Raw genomic sequence first — 19,665 nt, 5'->3', positions numbered from 1 at the left:
GAGAGAAGAGAGTAGCGAAGTCAGTCATCTGCTGGTGAAGGACAGTAAAACAGGAAAGCAGGGGAGAAGAGAAAAAAAAAGGATTCTCTGTACCTTCTCTGGTCTTCAGACGAGAACCCACCTTTTATTCTGTCCTCTCAACTCTCCCAGCATAACCTTCAAAGGAGAGACCCTTTCCTTGGAGACTTTGTTGATTTGTGCACGGATTTGATTTGGTGGAGGGATCGCTTAAAGTGACAGTTCTTTCAGATCACAGGCAACATTTGTGATTTTTTTTTTTTTTTGGAAAGGAGGTGGGCATTGGGAAGAGGGCACATCTATTCTGCATATTGATCATTGATGGTGTGGACGCACATGATGCTAATCTAGCAAGGAGGGTAACCACGACCAGGGAAGGGATTCGATGACATGCCCTGCTCTTCAGTTTCAAAACATTTCTGTGAAATTTGCCGCATGAAGCTGAGGCTTTTTTCCCTTAGGTTGCAGCAATTCACTCATTAGGATATAAATAGTAATCCTGTGCACACAATCTCTATTTCACAGCAGACAGAGGGGGTGGTGTGCCCACCGGGATCACCTGTGGTTTAATGTTCTCTGCGAGTGACAAAAGTGAATTGTCCTTATTTCTAAGCATCTTTTAATGTCTATGCACCCTTGGATAATGAGACTGTCAGAGGCTGCCTGGGTTTGCAGAAGAAGCCTGACTTTGGAGAAGGAGCCAAGAGTCTAGCTCTTCCAACTTCCAGATCACTTTCCCACTGCATGGGCACAAACCCCAAGGAGAAGCAGGTAGGTCCTTCTGTTTGATTCCAGCTCATCTTATCAGTGTGATGGAGTAGATGTGGATGCTTCAACCTGGCATCCTTGTTCATGATGTTTTATAGCCCTTAGAGGGCCATAATGAAACCAGTTATGTAGGCATCGCATATACACAACTTTATCTAGTGTTCCCATATACATTGATTGGACCACATTGATTCTATAATGATATCCATTTCAGTATAAAACTTAGCATGTTTGTTAAATTGGACTCCCTGTGTCTGGAGCCTCAGCAGTGTTCAATGATAACTGATCAGCTGCAGGAAAACACCATAGCACTGTCTGCTCCTCATCAGACTGCATGTAGAATATAACCTTTATCAGTGATCAATACACTGATGAACCGTCATGATATTGTGCATTTACTGTGTGTTATACCTTTTATAAGACTATGGAGAAAATCCATTAACCCTCTTAGAAAGGGCTCACTCTAACACACAGCATCCCTTTTGCATATATTTCATCTGGGCTGGTGCTTATGCATGGGGATCTTGACTAAAAAGAACAAATTGTAATGCAGTGTTTGGGATTTTGATTAACTTTTTCAAATGCCTTGTGAGTTTGTGAGCTATTAGCTGTAATAAATGTATTACCGTCGTGACTGGTACATAAAAGGTTAATTTTATTTTGTGGGTTAAACTATAATGATGAAAAATGCAAGAAGGACCAGTGGGTAACCTCCAATACAAAATATATATACCTACAATGATTTGGTCAATTTTGTAACGTGAAGACTTGTCTGAAGCAATATATGTATATTTTATGTAGCATATTGGTCATTAAAAGTTTTGTTTCTACTAGGATGCTAGAACATAGAATCTATTCACTCTCTGATGTATGCAGTTGACAGTAGATCTGATAATTATTACATTCATGGATGACACAATGGCAGTTGTTTTAACCCCTATTTATAACAATGTTGGTTTGGCAAATATTTATAAATAATCTAGAACAAGGTGCCTATAAAAACATGGTAAGTGTATATTCTTGTTCATCATCACCTAACGCACAATGTGACATTATATCACAAAAACAGAATTATTTCCCGTGTGAATGGGTCGGTTTATGTACTTTATTACTCTATGTATTCTGGTTGATGAACAAGATCAGAAGATACTCGGCGACATGCATAGCTCAGCGTTCTGCTTGATAAATCCCCTGTGCATTCCTGAAGTTTTGTAGCAAAGCCAGTCTTGTTTCCAGGCAAGCTTTTTAAATTCCCAGTGTCATTTCTATAAGCAGATTGTGTATTCATGAATTGATTTGAGGACCTAAGACTGGTATGTAAAATGTTCACACATAATATTTTATGGATTCATACCAGACCCAATAATAAGTATTCTACAAAGCTTATACATAACATAATATCTGCATTGTATGTTCTGTAGCTACAAACAACCACAATAGATAAAACATATTTATTTAAGTAAACCTTATTGTAATATTAGCTGATGAATAATTACTGGGAGATAAATATTCACAATCCCAACATATCTAGCAGTAGTATCTTTCAGTGTTTAGGGATGTAACTCGTATAACCTGGGCCAGACTGGCAGTAGAGACTAGCCCTGAAAATAATGGAATTTTGGACCCATTGGGCCATTCTTGTTCACACCGCACAGAATTATAGTGTCAAGATTATCTTCCTTATTATTCCCCCATCATCATCCCCAGATAAATGAAGAGTAAAAATGAACCTACAATTTGGATATTAAATATAATTATAAATAAAATAATATATAATAAAAAAGTTAACTTTTTAGATGCCTTCACAGCTACAATGATACAAACTCAAACACACAGAACACTTTCAGGCATGCTTGTGTCACCACATACCAATCCCACCCAAACTAGTGCACATGGGGAGATGCACAAAACAATGGCAGGTGTACTACTTGTGTTTCTGCCTTTTAGCACAACTGCTAGAAGCAATGTAGAATGCTGGCTGGATGAGGATGTGCCAGGCAGAACATCAACACCATTGTAGAACCTGTTTAGGTACAGCAACATTATATAACTAGTGCCTGTATATTTATTAAAAGGACACTTGAACCATCATATGCCCTTTAATGGATATAATAGGTGCATAATGCCTCATGTGGTCCATTGTGCAAATGCACAAGGGGGTGCAGTCCGCTCCAGCTCTGGCTCTGCTAAACGCTGCATGGAGTGGCCTGCTTAGACCCCAGTGTGCTTGGGTAAAGTTTTCCCACTGAATTTGATGGGAGCACTTTCTGCCACTCATTGGATGCTTAAGCTGTCTGTTTTATTTATTTATTTTTGTTTTGGAAGAATGCACTTCAAAATACAGAGATTTGGTCTTTATTTAGAGTACATTAATATGCATGTATTTATAGTATGGATGCCAGGAACATTAGGCTGTCACTTTAAAATATAGTCTGCTTCCGGTTATTTTGCTATACCATGTAAGCTTTCAGATGTCATTGTTGGTAGTAAAGAACCAATTGGCCGTTTATGATTTTCTTGTATAGTTTATCACAATCTTATGCAAGTACTAGGGATATTTATTGCTATTATTCTGAATCATATGCTTCTTATTGCAGTCATTTGAGTGGAAAGAGGAGCTGGCTCTTGCATATCATAAAATCTTCCCAGCTTCAAAAATGAAAAGATTCACAGCCAAAACAAGGTTTGCCTTGTTAGTAAATTATGTTCATCCCCGAATCTCTCAAGTGAAAGCATGTGGCAAAATCAATTCAATTTACAAAATGAAACAAAAAAATACGTGCTTATTTCTGCAATCTTACATTTTCAAAACCGAGCATAAGTTATATCCCATAGTGTCCCCCTTTACTAACCCCCAAAAATGTGCTGGGTATTTTTTTACTCCTGCGGTTTTACTCAATAAGTTAAAGATGAATACATGTTACATGCAGTATGGTAGAAATAAACTTGATATGTTTTTTTATATTATATTTTAATATATTATTTATTTGTGCTAAATTATCTATCATATGCAATATACTAATAGATAACAAGATCAACAAAATGTTATGAGAATTCACTGGTTATGACAAGCATAATGTGGAGATTAAAAGGTGTTGGAATTCAATATTTGTTAAATAACTAATGTGTGAATTTGCATGAGAGTAGCAATTTAAACTTTGCCATCAAAAAAACTTGCAGGTGTGGGCAGTATTCTGTGTGTTGTGGGTGGAAGCTAGTGATGGGAAGTTCGGATCATTAAAGTGAATCGGATCATTTCGACTCGTTCATTGAAATGATCCGATTCATGATCCAAATCTTCGGATCATTCTGTGTGACTCCCAGGAGTTACTGTTTCCCAGTCCCTCCCTGCAGGCACACTAACGATTGGCCCCGCCCCTTTCATTATAGTCAATGAACCCTTCTGCCTGCCTACTCTAGTGATGTCATTGAAGGCAGAGAATCGTTCAAAGATTCGAATCTTACAGAGATCCAGATCCCTGTAAGATTTGGATCCCTGTAAGATCCAGATCCCTGTAATATTCTCTGAATGATTCGAATCTCTTTCTTCTGTCCTCAACTATTATTACATTTTTATATTTGTCACTTTGGCAGTAGGACTGCTTTCATTTATTATACAAATGTTTTTGTGAGTATTACTAGTAGCCACTTGGTCATAGAGAGGACAGACCTTTAGACAGACTCATATTTTTTCTCATATTGAGTAATTAGGGGCTAGGGGTGCTATAAATGATTGACTGTTACTGTTCAAAGAAAGGATCCCATGCTAGATTTATTATTTACAAATGGAGACGTAATTTTAGATATCACTGTATAGGAATATTTCTGCTCCGATGGTTATCAATCAGTGTGGTTTAATGTGGGGTTGGATGTTATAGTAAAATGGATAAGCTAGCGGCTGAAAGGCAGGAAACACAAGGTTGTAGTTTATGATGACATTAAGTAAAATTTGAGAGGAATGGTGTAGGCTAGGAAAAGCTTTTAATAAAAAAATGTTTATTAAACAGATAATATAGATAGAATACTGATTTCTGAATTTCTTCCATTAGATGTCATGGCATTCTGGATTATTTTTGTCAAAGAGCAATAAGTAGAATAGATTAATGACTAAGGACATTTCATGAACCCAATAATAGTATTATCCACATAACCAACAACAATATATGTTGATACACACTATGACTTGAATAGTCATAACAATTATATTAATCAGAAAAATTCAATTGTATTAATATTTTCTTTTTAATGGAGCCTTAAAGTTGTCACGATACAGTCTAACCATCCTGCATGAAGAGAGACGTTCAGCCGCATGCTTAACTGTGGCTAATATGTAGATTGAAAACTCACGTGGTCTTGACCATAGGTATTTTAAACTCAGCTGAAATCTCTGATTAATGAAGAATTTGAGTGCAACTTCAGATGACAGCTCTAGTCTTCGACAATTACCTCCAATGACAATGTAGTTCCTTACAAAGCCAATATATTTTTGGTGTACAATTTTATAGAAATCGTTGCCAACCTTACTCAGTCTCCTCGATAAGCTGATATCCTGGTTTACGTGAAAATGACCCCCTGATGGTAGTGATTAGTCTGCCTACTAGCCTTCGTGCTCTGCTTGAGAGCTTACGGCGACAGGGCTTTAATATGTCATCTTCTTCTTTGGCCTGGTTGTGTAAAAACAAAATGAAATGTTCAACAGATCAAATATACTTACGGTATGTTGGCTATTGTCAGTGATTAATGGCCATATTTCATGTAATCTGAAATGTCTTATTTTTACTCATGTATATTTAGAAGTATACATATAGGAAATATTCATCCAGTCATTTATTTCTCTTCCATTTTATATTAGGCAGTGCTAGGTTTATGTACAATCATTGTTGGACCTCAGGTTTAGGGACATCTGGTTAATCTGTGCTCACCATTATAATGGAGCAACAATGATAAAACCTTTCCATCAATAGAGCGTTTGTAAATCTTGGGCAACAATTACAAAGCAAAAAAGAAACAGATGTAATTCATTACTATTCAGTGAAAAGATGCAACGAGCAAACACAATCACTGCTGTAAGTAAAGCTGAGCTACTGATAATACATGTTACCTACCAACTCAGTACTGTAGGCGCATGCTCCAAGCCGATTAGTAATCAGACAAGGTGTCCACTTGTCTTCCAATTCGTGAATGGCAAGCACATCATGGTGTAGGCAAAAGCCCAATGCCATGTGTTCTGCCATGCTCTGCAAAAAAAAATATATATATATAAGCCATGGAAAGTTATTCAGTTCTTCCCTGCAAATGGCGTGGTAAGTAAGTTCTAAAATATATGTGAATTGAATGAATAATGATGCTACTACTCTATTTATAAAGTGCAATTGTGGTGGCTTCCAATTATGGGATTATAATAACTAAGAATATAATAAAGAATTTGAATAGTAGGACAAGGCAGTTGTAGCTAGACAGGAGGATTAGCATAGGGGTTTTTCCAACCAGGTGCTTTTTTCTCCTGTAATGAGTTATTTACAGGCTTTTCACTAATCTAGACTTTTCACTAAATCTTAAAAATGTCTTTTCTATTGAATGATTAAATTAAGTGTATTTTAAATATACTTACATGTATACTTGATCTCTAGTTTGTCTTTAAAAACAAGCTTGCTCACTAGCGTGGGTAATATTGTATTGCTCTGTCAACTGTCAGTACAATACTGAGAGGATGTCCCAGGAGGAGCATCACAGAACAATGGGACATCAGCATGAGATCATAATGTGCCCTGGCACGGATAAATGTTCCATGCTAACTAGGAACAGGTATAGAGTAGGGATATACATCATACATAGGTCTCACCATTATTCTATGATTGCACTATACATATAGGTAGATAGATACAATTTTAATTTTAGGTAAAGAATTTACATTTTGGGAATGGAAGGATTTTTCACCCCATCTTTTGTTTCAATTACTCATATTATTAGACTTTAAGTTCACGAGTTGGGCCCTCTTAACCCACATATGCTATATTTATGGAAAATAGCCCCCTCAGGTTATTTCAGTATTAGTACCTAAGTACTTGTCATGGAGCCATTTTGTTATAAAATTTTTGTGTTTTTTTTGTACCAAAACTCGTATGTATTTGTTGCACAGGCTATATGCATGTGAGCAAAAATTCACAGAAATTTATTCATCTGCACCTCTAGATTATGGAATTACTCCACACGTATAAGATTTTGTTTTAATTTAAAAAAAAATATTATTTGTTACAGTCGATTTCTTGCAATGTGGGGTGGCTTTTTGTGGCACCATGCCTCTTTCCCTACATGTCAAGTTTTTTCTGCCAAGTTTCTAACTATAGATCAGCTGACACAGTTTTTGTGGAGGGATGGTAGCGTGCTCAATGCAGCAAAGAGTAAATTATTGCAAAATGTGCGTATATGTATATAACACACACATATAATTTTTTGTGTATGACACTTTTCTGTATACTTACATTCTGTTATTTATGACGTTATTTTATTGAGCACCTTGCTAAATTGATTTTGTTTTCCCATTTGTATAAATGGTAACATTGAAATTAGAGATATTATAAAAATCCTAAAGGAACATCTATGGTAGGTGTAATCAGAAATGTACATTGGTGTGGGAACCAAAATATTTCTGAAAATATGATGAATGATTTATAATTTGATTGTGTCTATATTTATGTTAACAGTAGATGAGGGATATGGTATGTCCCTGCAGAAAATTAGAAATGTAAAAGGAATCAACAGCACCAAAACAGGCTCCCTGCATCAATACATCCTGGCAGCTGCAACATTATAACATTTAGTTTTTCTATACGCATCCTCCCAACAAACAATGACTATTTTTGATTAAAATAAATATATATATTTTTATGCATAAAGTGTTGTTTGCAACCTTAATAATGTAACAATTTACTCAGATAAATGGAAATCTTTACCTGTACAATAATACAGAATACATTGAAGGTCTAAGGTCTCTTAGCTTCACACTTCAGGTCTTGCTGTCTGTCCTAACCAATGTCCAGATATGTTGCAGTTTCTGTCATTACGCATCGTGATACAGTGGTAGAGGAATAGATAGGAATCAATTCCAACACCTGAATCATTCCAGTAAACAAAGTGTCCGAAAAAGGAGCAGAGCTCCTGCTCTCGTTTGGTACACCGTGTTTATTGTTTTACGGATACCTTTAATTTGCCTTGAATTTCTACCTTCTGTTCTCAGCTATCATTTCATGTATATTTTTTTTACCACTTTGTTATACAAAGATTGTTGTGCATTTTAATGCTACCCATGTGACTATCGAGGGGACAGATTTCAGTTGTGAAATACTGGGGACACCCTGTGCATATTGAGTACTTTGGGATGGGGGTGCTTCAGATGTTTGAGTGTTGCTGTTCATCCGGTGAAGACATTTCATTGGACCCAAGAAAGCAGCCCATGCTAGATTTATTAGTTGCAAACGGAGCCTTGAGGACTGGTTTCCAAATCCCTGATCTACTGTATGTAATATGTAATCCTTAAAAGATTCTACCCTCTAACGTTTTGCCCCCATAGATATGTAAAAGCAAGCACCATGCCCTAGTACCCAACAAAAAAAAAAACAAATATCAGAAGGCAAATAAAGCTAGAGTGCCCTCAAGTATTGATCTCTACCTCTGAGTGTATTTTACCTGAAGAGTAAGGCAGTTGACATTTGTTTGAAGCTTATGAAATTTATTTTCATATTCAAGTTATTCTCTCTATTTAGGTATATTTGCTACTAGAATGTAATTTATTTCTGGGAGCCTAGTGCTTGCATTTTTATATCAAGGACTGGGAAATAGTAATGCTGTTTTTAAATATTTAAGATTGACATATCTATTCTTAATTTCGATTACTTTGGAATATATTTCATTGTGAAAAATAGTTTTTTTTTTTTAATTGTCTCAAACCATCAAGGGAAAAGATATAGTGCAGATTAAAACCAAGACTTTTTATTTACAAAATAAGGTTCATCACATTGGCTGATGAAGCATAATTAATTATTGTATATGCCAATTTAATACATCCAAAAAACTGTAGTCTGGATGAAGGCACAACTTGGATAGAGAATATGATCCATTTAAACTGAGAACTAATAGTTTGGATAAGCCAGATATCATTTTTTTTAGTAAGATGATATACATCTATTGAAAATTTAAAAGTGGTGCTGATTTTACACAAATATGCATATTTGCTACTTTAAAATGCCCTACTTTAAAATGGGACCTCTGGCACTAATGAAACTTAATAGGAACTACACGGGTCTATTATTAAACCTTATCATATTATTAAAAATTAATAATAGTATCCTATTAACAATATTAGTACCAATGACATAATCAACTGTAGATTCAACTAAAGTGAACATATCAACCACGTGTTCTTTTTAATGTATAGTTTGTCCTTGATCATTGAGAAATAGAGCATAATTGGTGTTAATTAATCCAGTCCTTTAAAAATCTCCTTTCTTCTATCCGCATGCTCACAAATTTCCCCTAAAAAAAAAAATCCCGAACTACAATCAGATTCCACCAAATGGGAAGGAGGGTTTAATGTAATGCAGAGGATTAAATCAATGAGGAGGGATAATAATTTAATTTAAATTTAAACAGGATGTTAAACTCACGACTTCCATTATATAACCACATTGTGGGATTTTAAAACGTATAATTGCTTTTTAACATCTTATCAAATAAATGTAGGCTGTTTCATAATCACGGGTCCTCTGAAGTTAGTTAAACTTTGAACTAAGGGTTTTAATATTAAGTTATGTTATACTTCAATTAGGTAAAAGAAACCCCCAAAACCTAAGGATTATTATGAGAATACCTGATGTATTATGATATTAGCATAATTTCACAGATGTTCTTCTTTAATTTTTACTTTCCGTATGATCAATGTTACTCAGAAGCCAAGTATATTTCCTGGCTGAAAATAAAATTTGACAACCTTTTCTTAATACAGAATATTTATTTTTCTGTTATGACATATTACATTTGAAAACTGATGCATTTCAGAAATTATCACATCTATATACTACGAATGCCATTTCGTTCCTAAGTTGAACTAGTAAAATATTGATAGATACCAAGACCATTATTACATTTTGATGTTGTACTGATGTTTTCTTTTCATCCATTTATTTACTTTTATTTTATATTTTTTCAACATAAAAAATTAATTTTTGATGCCCAGGCGTTTCAATATTGCCAAAATGGATGCTTCTTGATTGTTGCAAGAAGTATTTATAATTTATATTTTCTGCAGTCATTTTATATCATTCATTTTCCAATTCGTGATGGAGATTTTGAATGCAATACTATGCATTTGTCCAGCATCAACATTTATTTCCTTATTAGTTAAGATCAGTCTGGTTAAAGCCACTTAGATGATTCATTTAATAAAATTATGGGGACATAAGCAGTGAAATGTTTTCAGTGCTATTTTTAGAACATGCGCAGCATGCAATATAACAGTACTGTAGCTTGCAACCAGGGACAGATTTTTTTTTAGCTCACTATAAGTGAATTGTTCAATGATGATATTCTATAATTTATAATTTTTTTAATGCTTCTAAACTTAGCAATATATAAGATGCTTGTAAGTTCTACAGTTTGCGGGGTTTTGAGCATATACATAATTTTTCAAATATTTTTCCAACAACCTGCCTGTCATTTCAGAAATCTTCAACAAAGCAAAAAGAGTTAGAGGTCGATAAAATAATTTGAAAAATAAATTAGTCATTTTAAAGTGATTAAAAAAAATTCTACATATGAGCATTGAAAACAAAGGGTGATTATAATACATTAACATTTCATAATTTCTTCTTTCAACATCTGTGATGAGGTTGTATCCTTGTTGCACAAATACTGCATTTCAATATATTTGGCGGGTGCATTTACTAGTTAGGTAGTCAGTTTTGTTATTTTATCCTGCTCTATATCATGGAAACATAGGACTTAACAACAGGCATTTTTGCCCTATCTAGTCTGCCCATTTGTTTTCTTGTAAAATGTTCAGGCCTTGGTCTTCTCTTATATCCAAGGTAGCCTTATTCAAATCCCATGCATGTTTAACTTCCCTCACCATACTAACCACTATCAATTCTTTCTAAAAGCTGTTCAGCTTTTCTACCAACGTCTTGGCAAAGTTTAGGCTTCCTTACATTACAGCTAACATTGTCTCCCCAACATTTTGGGTAGCACCAGGGCTGGATTAACCGTAGGGCAATGGAACAATTGTTTCAGAGCCACAGAATGCCCAATCTTGTAGTAAACGATTGGTAGCAGACCTTGTGTTGTAAATTGTGCTGCTTTAGATTAATGTAAGGACTGTGAGACACTAGCAGAGAGAAGTCAGCCCTAGAGCAAGTATGCACATTATCTGATTAATCTAGTGCAGAGCTAACTCGTCTCTCCCAGTGTCCGTCTACCCCCAGATAGCAAAAGTGTAAGGGCTTTAGGTCACAGCATGTTCTCTGATTGGATGTTCAGACTCCTCCTTTCCTTAATTCATTGCCCTCTTTACCTTTCTCTCCATGTTACATTGGCGTTTGGGCCTGGTCACAGGCTGCACAGGAGCTTGTACTCGAATGGTGAGAGGACTGCATCCCCAAGACAACAAGGAAGTATCTCAATGTGCAAGTCTATGTTGTTTTAGAGAAACTAGTTGTTTCTACTCATTTGTCATGTGGTAATACTATATTGTGCCCTACTACATTTTTTACAACTTATTTTAGTACTTTTTTTTGCCAATCATAATTATATGAATGGGGCAGTCTTGACAGGTGTTATGTACCACTTGCAAGTCCTGTCCAATGTTCCAACAGATTGGCACTAAATTGACTGCACATGTGCAGTGTGGCGCAATAACGAAAGGGGCATTTTTGTAATGCTCCATGGCCCCAAGGTTCTTAATGTCGCATTGAACAGCCAAGATCTCCATTGACTTTATAGCTCCCTTGGCGGGGAAGATCAGTGGATGTCCCTAACTGGCCCATGATCCACAGCATTCAGGAAAATTGGGATTGTCCTATGAAATATGGGACTATTGGTAGGTATTGTATAGTAGTCTTATGTAGGTTTGCGTTGTCATTCTTTCTAACTGTTTATTTTCATTCCTTTACTTTGAATTCCATTGCTCATGGTGGACATTTACTGGGGTCTGTGGTGGACAATTTAATGATGTTCTGTGGACCTTCATAACCCCTGCCACGGACATTGGTGTCATTGAATGAACATTTTGCCTATTCCTGATCTCCTGGCAGGTTAAAAGGAAGAAAAAAGCATAGGATCTGTTATAACATTATACAGGTTTCATGTTTTTTTTTCCTTGTTATTTATGAAATTTGTGTACTCATTCTCATGGTTCTGGTTTAAGAAAATTGGTACATATTTTAGACACGTTGAATTCTTATAAAGGAAATTACAATTACTTGAAAAGACAGACTAGGAATTGTACTTATATATTAAGATATATTCGATGATCCAGTATATAAAAAAAAAACCTCAGAAGTGCACCATACCGTTTGTTTAGCCATCTGCCTATTTTACTTTTAAGATCTATTAAGTGTGGAACATATGGGAAACCTGACTAATTATAAAAATGTTGCCCAACTCTTCTATTAAGCACTTCTTAGCTGGACAGATCCTTAGGAATCCTAGTAAATAAAAGGTTAAACTGTTTTAAGTAAATTCAGTATTTCCCACCTGTGCAGTGCAGGGATAGCAGACATCTGTTAGTGTTGGCTATACTACCATATAGAGCCGTGTTTAATCTACCATTCTAGTCTCCAGCTACTGAACTTTTCCATTTTAATCCCCTTTATAGTGTATATTATGAACAGGTTCTGCCTAACTGTAACTACAGCACTAAATCCTGTGTTCTGTCTTAATTTGGCTGAAGCTACAGAAGCAGCCCCATGTGCCTAGTTTCTTAGTTTGTTGTTTGCCTCTAGTCCAATTTGCATAACTTGTTTCTATAGTCAACTCCTCTAAGAAGCCTGAGTTGGGGCTTTGCATCTAAAAGCATGAGATTAGAGACATACAGTGTGAGCCATTATTAGCTGGTTACTGGATATAGAAACATCATTTAATTATTCCTTAGAATGCATGTTGGGTATTGTAGCACTTACGTTACTTATGTGCAATACATAATGTAAAACTATAATTCTTATATACACTTTGGAAACCTTGGTCTCTTTCACTGAAAAAAAAATAATATAGTATATACACACACATGCACGATATGGACAAAAGTATTGAGACACCTGGCCGTTTAAACCAACAGGGACTTTGATGACATTGCATTCTAAATACATTAATATGAAGTTGGTCCCCCTATTTCAGCTTCCACTCTTCTGGAAAGGCTTTCCGCAAGATTTTGTCGTGTTTCTGTGGGGAATTTTTGCCCATTCATCCAGTAGTGGATTTGTGAGGTCAGGCACTGATGTTGGACGAGAAGGCCTGGTTCGCAATCTCTGTTCCAGTTCATCAAAAAAGTTTGTGAAAAGCCTTTGTTATAGCTGCAAAGGGGGACCAACTACACTAATGTCTATGTATTTAGAATCCAATGTCATCAAAGTCCCTATTGGGACAAAGTTTAGGTGTCAAGCAGGGCCGGACTGGGACTGAAAAGCAGCCCTGGAAAAATTTGGAGACCAGCCCCATATAGTTTATCTCACGGTGAATCTCTTATACCCACACGCACCCCTTATACACACCCAAGTCACACTATGTGCCATTCTTTTTATCTCATTATTTGTATTAAAATGCCAGAAAGCAAAAGTGTTAAAAGGCCCTAATAAATGAAATACATTACACAGAATGGGATCAAAACATTTACTACTGCGAACATTTTTAGATGAAAGAGTTCCATTTTATTCAGTGGAACAAAACACTGATCACATTATTCTTCACGATATTCTGGTAAGAAACTTTTATTTCTTTATTAATTCATGTAGACTATTTTTTTCCATATTTAATAAAAGCTATGATTGAGACATGTTTGGTTTTTATTTCCTTTCATTTGACAACCTACCCCCGAGTTATGCACCTCTGTACCCAGGCTTGCCACTCTGCCCCCTGATATGCCTTCTAACCCCCTATATGCCAATCTGCCTCCAGAAATGCCTTATACCCCTATATGCCACTCTGTCCCATGATATGCCACTCTGCCATATAGGGGATTAAAAGGCATATCCTGGAGGCAGAGTGGCATGAAGGGGATTAAAAGGCATATCATGGGGCACTCTGCCTCCAGAAAAGCCTTATGCCCCCCTATATGCCACTCTGCCTCCCTGATATGCTTTATACCCTCCTATATGCCACTCTGCCCCATAATATGCCTTTTAATCCCCTATATGCCACTCTGCCTCCAGAAATGCCGTTTACTCCCTATGTGACTCTGCCTCCAGAAATGCCTTATACCCCCCATATGCCACTCTGCCTCCCTGATATGCCCAAACCCTCCTATATGCCCCTCTGCCCCGTGATATGCCTTTTAACCCCTTTTTTGCCACTCCACCTCCAGAAATGCCTTTTGACCCCCTATATGTCACTCTGCATCCAGAAATGCCTTATACCCCTATATGCCACTCTGTCCCATGATATGCCTTCTAACCCCCTATATGCCACTCTGCCATATAGGGGGTTAAAAGGCATATCATGGGACAGAGTGGCACATAGGGGGGTATAAGACATTTCTGGAGGCAGAGTGGCATAAAGGGGGTTAAAAGGCATATCATGGGGCACTCTGCCTACAGAAAAGCCTTATGCCCCCTATATGCCACTCTGCCTCCCCAATATGCTTTATACCCTCCTATATGCCCCTCTGCCCCATGACATCCCTTTTAACTCCCGTTATGCCACTCTGCCTCCAGATATGCCTTTTGGCCCCCTATATGTCACTCTGCATCCAGAAATGCCTTATACCCCTATATGCAACTCTGGCATATAGGGGGTTAAAAGGCATATCATGGGACAGAGTGGCATATAGGGGGATATAAGGCATTTCTGGAGGCAGAGTGGCATATGGGGGGACACACTTACATACACACACATGCCGATTTTTTTTGTTTTTAACAAATACAAAAAACATTATACAGTACAAAAAATACATTATTTTACTCACCTTCTACTTCTCTTGACTTCCTGGTAGCTGCACACCGTTCTCCTCTATGCTGACAGGATGCCACTGACCTGACATCCGGTGCTGCAGCAGTCTGAGTGCGAGGGGACGGAGCTTCCACCTCACGCGGCTCCCATCACTATGCAGCCATCAGACTGCCGAGAATGTAATCTAAACGGCCGATGCGTGCTGATGCCGCCGGCCGGAGCTACTTTAACACTTTTTTTTTTATTTATATGGTAAGCTGGATCGGCTTGCCATATAAAGTAAAAAAAAAGTATTAAAGCAGAGCCGGCCGGCGGCATCAGCACGCATCGGCCGTTCAGATTACATTCCCAGCAATCTGATGGCCGCATAGTGATGGGAGCAGCGTGAGGGGTGAAAGGTCAGTGCGAGGGGGCGGAGCTTTCACCCCTCACACTGCTCCCATCACTAGGCGGCCATCGCACACGGCTGCTGGGTGCTGATGCCGGCCGGCCGCATCAGCACCCAGCGGCTGCTTTGATTAGATTTTGGGCAGCCTGGGGGGCAGCTCAGCGGCTGTCTTCATGGCCGCCCAGCCCACGGACCTTCCGGCCCACCGGGAAATTTCCCGGTATCCCGGTGGGCCAGTCCGGCCCTGGTGTCAAGACTACTGTCCCCGGTGTTCCTCCACTGGAGGTCATTATATAACAGGCAGGGAGATGTGTTGGGCCAAGCACTACTCGCATATGGGTTGGATCTGCAGAAGGACTATACCAAGGGCGTCCAACGTGAGCAGGGCCGGACTGGCCTGCCGGCATACTTACCGGTGGACCGGCAGACCAATGTTCACATGGTGTGGCCGCGAGGTGAGGTGGTAAGACCGCCGTGTGTGCATGCTGGCCGCTTTTATTTTATTAGGCGGCTGGCACGATGTGTGCTGCTCAGTGGCAGGGCCTCAGTGAGGCTCTTCCTCACCGCCCCTTTCAAGACGTGATGCTCATGGGGGCGGGGCTCACAGAAGAGTTCCTCATGACAGGGAGAGGATCGTAACGTTGGAGGAGAGCAGGAAAAAAGAAAAGTGAAAATTTAAGTAGGGGTACAAGGAAAGTGGACCCTTTATTTAAGGGAGGGGGAATTCCATTGGGACATCATTAAAACCTAAATAATACAAAAGGGGGATGGCTGGGTTTTAAAATTACAAAATCAATATAAACAGGGGTGTGGGTGGCTGGAGGTAATGGGCAACACATACATTAATAATAAAGGGAGGCTGACTGGGGGGCATCACTTTAACCACTATAAAAGAGGTGGGGGCCTCAATACACAAGGGAGGAGGGTTGGCTGGGGGCAACACATAAATTAATATGCATGGGTGTGGTGGCATAAATGCACAAAGGGGGGCAATACACAAGGTTGTGGAGAGGAACACATAAATCAATACTAAAAGGGGTCCTGGCTGGGGCATTAATACACAAGGGGAAAAAATATAAAAGGGTGTAGAAAATACATTTTTTATGCTTCGTAGTGGCAGTGCATGTCCTGGTGTGTGTGTGTTTGAGTGTCGGTGTGACATAGCCTGTCCTGGTGTGTGGTGTGGCAGAGTCTGTCCTGGTGTTTGTTTGGGTGTCGGTGTTGCAGAGCCTGTCCTGGTGTGTGTGGTGTGGCAGAGCCTGTCCTGGTGTTTGTTTGGGTGTCGTTGTGTTGCAGAGCCTGTTCTGGTGTGTGTGTTTGGGTGTGGCAGAGCCTGTCCTGGTGTGTATTTGGTCATCTGTTTCCTGGCACTTTACTTTCCGTAGGAATAAATTGAACTAGTTTATTTTTTACTTATCCAGAGATAAAATGTCCTCCTGAATTTGTAGTCACTTCAGAGGACAAAGCTTTCTAGGTCCAGAAATCGGTGAGAGGAAAAGTAAAAGTTTTGTGTTATTTACTCTGTTTCAATCTGCATATTTTATTAAAAAGGATCCGTGGCACTAAATTGTGGCTTCAGGCGTCCCGTTGTATGATGATTTTTTTTTTAGTTTACTGATTACTCCCAATCCTGTCACATAAGATTCTATTTTATATTATCCACAACCAGTTACCGGAATTTCTTAGGAAGTACTGCTTCAAGGGAAGCAAATCAACCCAATTTTTTTAATGATTTTTCTAATTGCCTTTTGTGAGTAAAGGTGGGCAAAGTTCTAGGAAACGCTGTTTGTCTACAACCCTGCATGTCTATGATCCAAAAATTGAGTATCTAACCGCTGCTATGTCATATAACAAAGTGACACAAATTTCATTTGGTGCTGCTATTTGTATGAGAGCCTGAGATAAAAACTTAATTCCTTTAAAATATTGTATTAATGGTTAGAAAGAAAATAATTCAAACACTGTATTAAATAGCATACGATTTTCCACAAGACAAATCTAAGACATTTTGCAAGTACAAGTAAAACATTTATCCTAGAAATGAGATACAAAGTCTACAATAAAGAAACCGCATTATGTTTGATGACCTGCTTGCCGTTTCTTGATTTTGTTTAAATTACTCATTTTCATTTCATATGTTACTCAGGCAAACTTGTTAAAAGCATATGAGGCGTTAAGGAGGAATAATCAAGAAAAAAAGCAAAAAATATTCAATACAGGTTGGTTTTTATAACCAATATTAAATATGTGTTAGACTGATATGTTTAATTGCTGTCATCTTTAATTTCTTAGAGATAAATATGCATTGATACAGGACTGAAAACAGTATTTCTTTATATACTGGTACTTTTTAAGCACTGTTTTTTATTCCTCTAAGCATTTCAAGTATCCAAAAAGTGGGTAACATTCACCTACCCTGCCAGTCCACCCCACTGACTGCATTCAGTTTTTATACAAGCCAGAGGGTCAGATAATCTCCTAAAAATAGACAAACTAGATACATGAAAAGCAAAGAAAACCACCAAAAACATGAAAAAATTAATAATTCTGCAGCTCCCATAGATATATGATAATGATAATTACTTAAATACATAGATGTGTGTGTGTATGTACCGTATTTGCTCGATTAAAAGACGACCCTGATTATAAGACGACCCCCCAAAATCTGAATATTAATTTAGGAAAAAAAGAAAACGCCTGAATATAAGACGACCCTATAGGAAAAAAGTTTTACCAGTAAATGTTAATTCATGTAAACTATGTGAACAATTGTTTGTTAATAAAAGCTATGATTGAGAAAAATATTTTGTTTTTATTTCCTTTTTTTACAACCTGCCCCCCCAGTTATGCACATCTGCCCCCAGGCTTGCCACTCTGCCCCAGAAATGCCTTTTACCCCCTATATGCCACTGTGCCCCATGATATGCCTTTTAACCCTCTAAATGCTACTGTGCCCCATGATACGCCTTTTAACCCTCTATATGCCACTGTGCCCCATGATATGCTATTTGAGGTCTGATTATAAGACGAGGGATATTTTTCAGAGCAGTTGCTCTGGAAAAAACCTTGTCTTATAATCGAGCAAATACGGTATATATATATATATATATATATATATATAATTACACCGATCAGCCATTACATTATGAGCACCTGCCTAATATTGTATATTGCTTTTAGCAGCGAACAGGGGTCCGCATGGGCAACCTGACTGGTCAGAGGCTAGAAAGCCATTAGACATTAATGGCTGTGTGTTGAGTTATATTTGGGGGACAGCAAATTTACACTGTTATACAGGCTGTACACTCACTACTTCACATTGTAGCAGAGTGTCATTTCTTCAGTGTAAAGATATTGTGAGATATACTTTTGTGAGATACTGTGTGTGTGTATATATGTGTATATGTCTGTGTGTGTGTTTTATATATATATAGGGCTGCAACTAACGATTATTTTAATAATCGATTAGTTGGCCGATTATTTTTTCGATTAATCGATTAATCGGATAAAAAAAAACAATATGCAAATTTTTCGTTTATTTAAAAGAATTTAATGAACTGGATGTTAAAAAACAACTTAAAATTTACATTAACATTCTTATTTTGTTATGATGTAATAAAAAACAATATTTTCAAAGTACAAGAACCCAAACACAATATTTATGAAACAAAATAACCCCAAACATTCTGAAAAGAGGTGGACTATTACTGTTCAAGAAACTTTGCCCCAGCACTTTGCACTTTGCACCCAGCACTTTGCACCCAGCACTTTGCACCCAGCACTTTGCACCCAGCACTTTGCACCCAGCCCTGGCACTTTGCACCCAGCACTTTGCACCCAGCACTTTGCCCCAGCCCTGGCACTTTGCATCCAGCACTTTGCACCCAGCATTCAGCACTTTGCACCGGCACTTTGCACTTTGCACCCAGCCCTGGCACTTTGCACCCAGCACTTTGCACCCAGCCCTGGCACTTTGCACCCAACACTGGCACTTTGCACCCAGCACTTTGCACTGTGCCCCTGCACCCAGTCTCTAACTCTGCCCTGCACCCAGCCCTGCCCCCACATTCTGCCCTGCCCCCACACTCACACTCTGCCCTGCACCCACTCTGCCCTGCACCCACACTCACACCCTGCCCTGCATCCCCACCCCCACTCTGCCCTGCACCCAGTCTCCCACTCTGCTCTGCACCCACACTCACACCCTGCATCCCCACCCCCACTCTGCCCTGCACCCAGTCTCCTGCCCTGCACCCCCCACCCCCACTCTGCCCTGCACCCCCACCCCCACTCTGCCCTGCACCCCCACCCCCACTCTGCCCTGCACCCACACTCACGAA

General features: G+C 38.4%; 1 protein-coding gene across 1 annotated transcript in view; it reads left to right on the top strand.

The window, feature by feature from the left end:
* The first annotated feature begins 337 nt into the window (after positions 1-337).
* SGCZ (sarcoglycan zeta) overlaps positions 338-19,665 on the top strand; it is a 331,004-nt gene continuing 311,676 nt past the window's right edge. The window contains exon 1 of the mRNA XM_053458748.1: positions 338-789. The gene's annotated coding sequence lies outside the window, so the exon portion shown is untranslated. The remainder of the gene's footprint in view (positions 790-19,665) is intronic.

This window comes from Spea bombifrons, chromosome 1 (genome assembly GCF_027358695.1).
Source record: "Spea bombifrons isolate aSpeBom1 chromosome 1, aSpeBom1.2.pri, whole genome shotgun sequence".
Classification (NCBI taxonomy): domain Eukaryota; kingdom Metazoa; phylum Chordata; class Amphibia; order Anura; family Pelobatidae; genus Spea; species Spea bombifrons.
This window is presented reverse-complemented; position numbering and strand designations above follow the sequence as displayed.